Below are 7,156 nucleotides of genomic sequence, written 5' to 3' on the forward strand. Positions count from 1 at the left end.
GAAAATGACATCTTCTCATAGATCTTTTTAGATATTTATTTATTTTAAAAAAAAACATGAGTATTTATCAAAAACCATAAATTAACCCTTTCCGGTCCCCCAAAATTAAAAAAATCTAGTTACAGCTACATTCCAACTGAATTTTTTTTGCCCTCTGCTCCACGTACTGTTGTTATAGATACGAGTGACAAAAATGTAAGCTTGGAATTTAAATAAATCATACTAATGATGAAAAAAATGTGGAATAACATCCGACATGGGACCTAAGAGCAAAAAATCGATGTCGAATGAGATTCGACATTGGACCAGTAAGGGTTAAAAAACACATTTTAAATATTTTGAAAAAACCTGATGTTTTCCTAAGTATTATTATAAAGATTACAAAAAATATTGATCAAATTGCTCCAATGGATATCAAGTTATAAAGTGAAAAATTGCTTTTGGGGTAATTCAAATTCCTTAAGTTATTTTTCCAAAAATATAATATGGGACCTTATCCCTTTGATGTACAAGTATTTTTTTTGTATTACGACTATATTTTATATCATGTATCACGTGAAATGAATCAAGACTTAATTTTTAATACACTTAAACCCTTATATAAATTTATTTATTTTAATTTTAGCATACGCAGTCGTGTAATGACCAATTTAATTTGCAAAGTTTTGTTTTGTTATTGTATTATTTTTGGTTTTGCGACTTTGCGTATTAGTTAAGTATGAATTAGATTCCCCCGTGTGCGCTAGTTCTGTTATTTTCCCAATCTTTTTTATTATTAGAAAAACATTGCGTGCAAGATGATAGTCCCTTCCACATCGGGTATATATTTCAGTGAATAAATAAAAATGGGACGTAGTAAAATACCAGTTCAGTAAGATGTATTTTTACTGAATTCTATGGCAGATACATATTGACATGTTGATTTGTTTGTGAAAAAAAATGTTGCTAGTGCAAAAAAATAGTAAAATTCGAAATTCAAATTTATTATGGCAATCAAGACTTACACTTTATCATCTCTTTCAGTTACAAACAAAATTACACTGGATTCCAAAAAATGAACTCAATACAGGTAAACTGTACATAATACATATCATTGTATTGTTCATGTTCCTAAACAGTTTGTTTTCGGTGACACACGTAGATTAAATTATGAATAAGTAATCACCAAATAATATATACACTAAGGACCTACTCAAATTGATTTTTAGAAAATTACTTGACAGCCATAAATGCAATGTACTGGCAATATCGAATGCCACTGCTAATAATTTTCAAATATTTGTAGAATGAGACATCTATGTATAGATTTTTTCATTGGACTAGCAACATAAATGCAGCATCATGCATAGTATCACTACCAAATGAACAATTGAACGGGACTTGCCTACTTCTGCTATTGGTTTATGTGTTTTTGGTATCTCCTATTTTCATTTATTCATTGATAATTTTTAAAAAATGGCTCAATGTTAACATTTTAACTATTGTATATTTTCTCATTTGAAAAGTATAAAAAGAAAATAGCTTCTTAAATTATTTATTAAATTTATTAAGAATGCTTGACGGATATTATTGTAACTTTATTATTTCTTATTCGTAATCAGTAGGGGTTGATTTACAGTGGTTCATTGACTATATTCGTACCTAATAAGGTAACCGATCACAATGATTGTTAAAACAGATGATATCTAGCTTGTTCACACGGAATGTTTATCACTAGAGACATCACATATCTTCTGATGGAGATCATTTTAGTATTGTTTATCGTAATAAATTAAATTAATCGTCATTAGAGGATATTTTAACGCATTTGTGTTATCTTAGTAATGTAAAATACCGTAAAACTCGGTTAGATGACCTAAGTAATACTCGGTTACAACATGTTTGCATTAGTACATATGTTACCACTACAAAAACCAGCAAATAATTAAGCCATCTCATTTATAAAACTGTGTGAGTTCTAGGAAAAATATTCAGGTATTATTCATATTTTAGGCGAAAAATCTTAATTTTTGCCACTAATTACAAGAATGTGAATTTCACAACCTTGTAATTTCAGTGCCCAATGATGCATTGGGTACGGATAAAGGCTAGAAGAGGAAAACATTCAATAAGTTAAATTTCAAATTTATTAAAAAAAAACCTTTCAGCACACTGACAATCTAATGGTGCACAATTTTTGATAAAACATTTTCTTAAAATTAACCTTAATATCCGTAAAAATAAATTTAAATGCCTTTATAGCTATTATATAAATTGACTATGTCAGCTTGTGCACTACACGGAATTATACCATCCGGCAGTCCGCTTTTGAAAAATAAAAGCGACTAGACAGTTTAGCGTGATTGAATTTACGTGCAACGTGTTCACGCACCGATCAAGCACACCGATCCGAAGAAAGAAAGACAAAAGCATAAGCCAATCCAAGCCAATCATCCGTTTTATATGCTAACTGAAGTGCCGGACGGTGAAATTCTGTGTAGTGCACAAACACCCTATAAGTATCTTATTCCTTGGAGCGTTTGTTTTAAAATTTGATTTGGAATTATTTCTACATGTGTGGTACACTAATGCGTATAATTACGCTGTCTCTAGTGGTGGTTGAAATTCTTGTGTCTAGTAAGTTGAGATTAGATCTATTTAAAAAATGTACTTTTTACCAGGTGATTTTATATTATCACACTTTTGAAGAATCACATGTCGCTCACTCCTTTCAAGAACGTCATAAATCAAAAATCGTCAATTTTCAGTTGTGCATGTTTTCGGAATGCCCAGAAAATGTACTATATCCCAGCAAAAGAGGCATGTTTTTAACTTAATATTTACCCGCTACAGGGCAGAAAGTGTTGTTTTTGCATTTTGAAGAAAAGGTATTGTTTAATTATTTTTTGAAATAAATTAAATATTTTTCAAACGGAGAAAAAACCTTCAGGTTTTACCTAAAAAGATCTGTTGCACAGTAAAAAGTTCAATAAGTGGCTTGATATTTATTTTTAATACATTGTATTATATTTTTAAACATTAAAAACGTTCTCCTGAAAAATCAAGTTTTTTGATTTATGACGTTCTTGAAAGGAGTGAGCGATATGTGATTGGAGTTTGTGTGGTAATCAATTTTTGACATTGATGTTACTATACATAGGTAGCATTTAATGTACACTTTAAAAAAAATGTCAAATCATATGAATATTTATATAATTCTTTTCGCGCCATATAATTGTTTGCATTTTGCATTATTATGACTGTCTTTTCCATGCAGTGTTGTTTGGCTGAAGGCTGTAGTCATAACTGTAAAAAAGTTACTAAAAAGAAGTGTTTAAATATGATATGTTTATATTTTTTATTGAAACCAACGATTTTCCATGCAAATTCCAATCTGTGCTTGCGTTTCATAATATATTAGTTATTTGATATTAAAATATACTTATTCTTGGAATGTCATGTTCAGTTCTTGTGATTGATTTGATTTAGTGCAATTATTTGGGATCGGTTCATTGCAAATAATGAGATTTTAACATCATTATTAAATTATAGTCAATTAGCACCCCAACATCAATATTATAAGTCTAAGTCATTGATGCGTAATTTTCTACTTGATCTTAAATCTTGATATATCGCTCACTCCTTTCAACAACGTCATATATCAAAAAACTTGATTTTTCCGGAGATGGGTTTTTAAAGTCTAAAAATATAATAAAATGTATCAAAAATAAATATCAAGACACTCATTGAATTTTTTACTGTGCAACAAATCGTTTTAGGTAAAACCTGAATGTTTGTTCTCCATTTAAAAAATATTTAGTATACATATTTAAAAAAATAATTAAACAATACCTTTTCTTCAAAATGTAAAAACAATATTTTCTGCCCTGTACGGGTAAATTTTAAGTTAAAAACATGCCGCCTTCGCTGGTATGAAGTATATTTTCTGGGCTTTCCAAAAACATGCACAACAGAAAATTGACAATTTTTGATATATGACGTTGTTGAAAGGAGTGAGCGATACATAGTATATGTACATGTTTTTGAAATGACCGCTTTAAAAGTAACTTTGTATGGAAGGAGCGTACAATTATCGAAACTTTGACAATAAATTGGATTACATCCGTCAAAGTAGTTTAAAAAAAAGTGGCTTGATATTATATATGTAGCTGAAACTTTATGATACTTGTGCTTGTAAAACTGACTGAATGCGTTCATTACGCTTAGAATTTTGTACCGAATATAATACTGTTTGTTTGTGTGTATATTTGTGAGATTGCTATTCAATTTTAGATAGTTGATTAGCCAATCCATTTTCATAGTCGAGGCAGATCGGCTGTCCAAACTTAAAACACAGTAAGGGAGATTTTTTTTGAAAAATGTATTTTTCTGCATTTTTGGACTAAGTAGAATTTACTCCAAAGTCCAAAAATGCAAAAAAAACATCTTTAAAAAAAAATGTCCCTCACTGTGTTTTAGGTTTGGACAGCCGAGATGTTACTGCGTGTTAATGGGCTTAGTATTTTGAATACTGGCGGTCCTTGACTTTCATAATCCATTGGTTCCTGAGATATTTATGAGAGTTGAATTGTGTAAAAGTAGAACACTATAAAAAAAAATCAATTCTTACATGAACAGAAAATTTATTAATAAATGAACACAAAATATAATTTTGTTCTATAATTAGAGTTTTTAATAATACAATATGATCAAATGATATTGGCTTTTTAGACCAGAATTCTGAAAAATGCCGTGGCAGTCAACGTGTTAAAAAATCTTCATGGAGATATTGTTTTTTGATTCGGAGATTATTAATTATTTCATTATTGTTGAAGATTTTGTTCAAATTATAAATTGTCTAGATTTGAAGTGATCATGTAATAGCAAAATGTACCAATGTCAAGGACCGTCTGCATTGTCTTTTGCATGTTAAAAACTTGGTAATATAAATTACATAATCAGTTTGATAATCGTGGGGAATCTATGATTGTTCTATTTAAAAATCTATGCAGTGAAAATAAAATTTCAAAAGCTATATCTGTTCTACCATTATTTTTTCTTAATAATATATAAATTTATTCATCTTTTCAGCGAAGACGTCAAGCCCATTAACATTCACTATCAGTAGCAATTCATACTTACATAATATTATATATTATGTACATAATATATATTTTGTATAAGCATACTGTTAACGCAAATATCTATTACAATATCTAAAAGTATATAATAAATAAAAATAAAAAACAACTTTGAACATTTAAGCCGTTCGTTTTGTGAATTCGTTTGGATTATACATCAAATATAAATGGTCGTTTTTATATGATATCAATCAAATGAATTCATGACACACTTATATCCACACGATCATGCTAAATTAGTGATTAATTTCACATATCTTTGAATTTGTGTAAAATTATATATGTATGTATAAAGCTGTATATGAAAATTCATTCTGCTATGTCAATTTTGTGATGGATGTTCTTATATCAACTTTGATTGCCGATGACTTTTCTCCATGTCTATAATGAAGTTTTTTATCGGCATAGTAAAAAAATACTCTAAAATTGTATTGTATTTTGAAGTCAACAATGTCAGGTGTCAAACGTTGTTTGGAATAAGTCATGGTGTATAAAATTCTGTACATACATTTAAATAGAATAGAAATAAATCACAAGAAAACCTTTTAATGCCTTAATAAAACTGAAAAATTAAATAATTTTTCCAATTGTTCTAACACTAGTTACAGAGTTCATATTTTTGTTGGTGTATAGTACAGAATGTGTATAGTACAGATTATTGTAATAAAGAAGTTTCATTATTCATGTGTATCAATAAGCTATCACGCAAGACATGAGCAATCATATTATTTGTACTTTTTTCAAAATGTTGTGTACATATATTTATTAGTAAAATTCACCCCACATAATGCTCAAAATATTTGAAAAAAATATATTGTATACCATCTATGTATGTTTTATTCAAATTCACTTGAATATTTATATAAAAAGAGAAATAAATGAAGTCTGAATGAGATTATATTCTTTTATTTTATCCTTGTTTATCCCTAATTTGGTTTTAGATGTAATCTATATTTTTGGCCTCCGTAGTATAGCAATTAACGTGTTAGGCTAACATGCTGGAGGTTCTAAGTTTGATTTCTAGGTGGGTCGAAATTCATTTAAGAAATAACTAACTAACCATCACGCTGCTTCTCCGCAGGGGTAGGCAGAGAGAATAGAACGCCACACCACTCTGTCTTTGCAAACATTCTTCATCTCTTGCACATTCATGGATCTCCTCCTACATACCTGCCGATTGTTTTGACTCCTAACCTGACCGCTTTCAAGTATTTGGCATACCTGATCGTGCAGAAGAAGTTTTTCTCGGTCTTCCTCTGCTCCTTTTTCCAATTACATTCGCCTCATAATTTTTTTTACCCTTCTTTCCTCACTCATTCGTTCTACATGTCCAAACCATCTCAACACACCTTTCTTAATTTTATCGATAATGCTTGTCTCAGCTTTGCATTTCTTACTTATTTCACCATTCGAACATCTATCATACATCATTTTGACGCACATTCTTCTGAGAGATCGCATTTCGACTGCATTCATTCTACTTTCATCCTTCTTTTGCTAACTTTATGTTTCACTTCCAAACATTAAGGTCGGAACCAGGACTACGTTGTGTACCGCCAGTTTACTTTGCGCTGATAGGTTTTTATTTGCTATAACTGATTTCAGTGCACCATTCACTATGTTCCCAGCATTTACCATTCGCTCTCCTTTCCTTTAATTTAAGAAAATTTTCTTTCTATTTAATATTTCCTTGTATTAGCACCTGAAATGTATGACAGATCTGAAAACTTTTTGAGTTGACTCATTGTGGTGCCTTATGCACCAAGTGTTGGCAGAAAAAGATTAAAGAAGAAAAACAATGAAAATCTGATTGGAAACCAAAAATATCAAATTTCTGGAGTAAATGATTGTTAATGTACACATAAATAAATCACTAAGCATATGACGACCCTTGAGTTTATTATGCATTGCTGATTTCGAAGCACATATGTTTTCATTAACAAGTGAAAATATAACCTGACAAGTACTAATAGAAATGAAATGTTTTTGACGTTGGTAGAAGTGGATGGATTATTTGAAATTGAATCGCACTTGAT

Source organism: Brachycentrus maculatus, unplaced genomic scaffold (assembly GCF_059751285.1).
Source record: "Brachycentrus maculatus isolate JH-2025_06_01 unplaced genomic scaffold, ASM5975128v1 h1tg000046l, whole genome shotgun sequence".
NCBI classification, from domain to species: domain Eukaryota; kingdom Metazoa; phylum Arthropoda; class Insecta; order Trichoptera; family Brachycentridae; genus Brachycentrus; species Brachycentrus maculatus.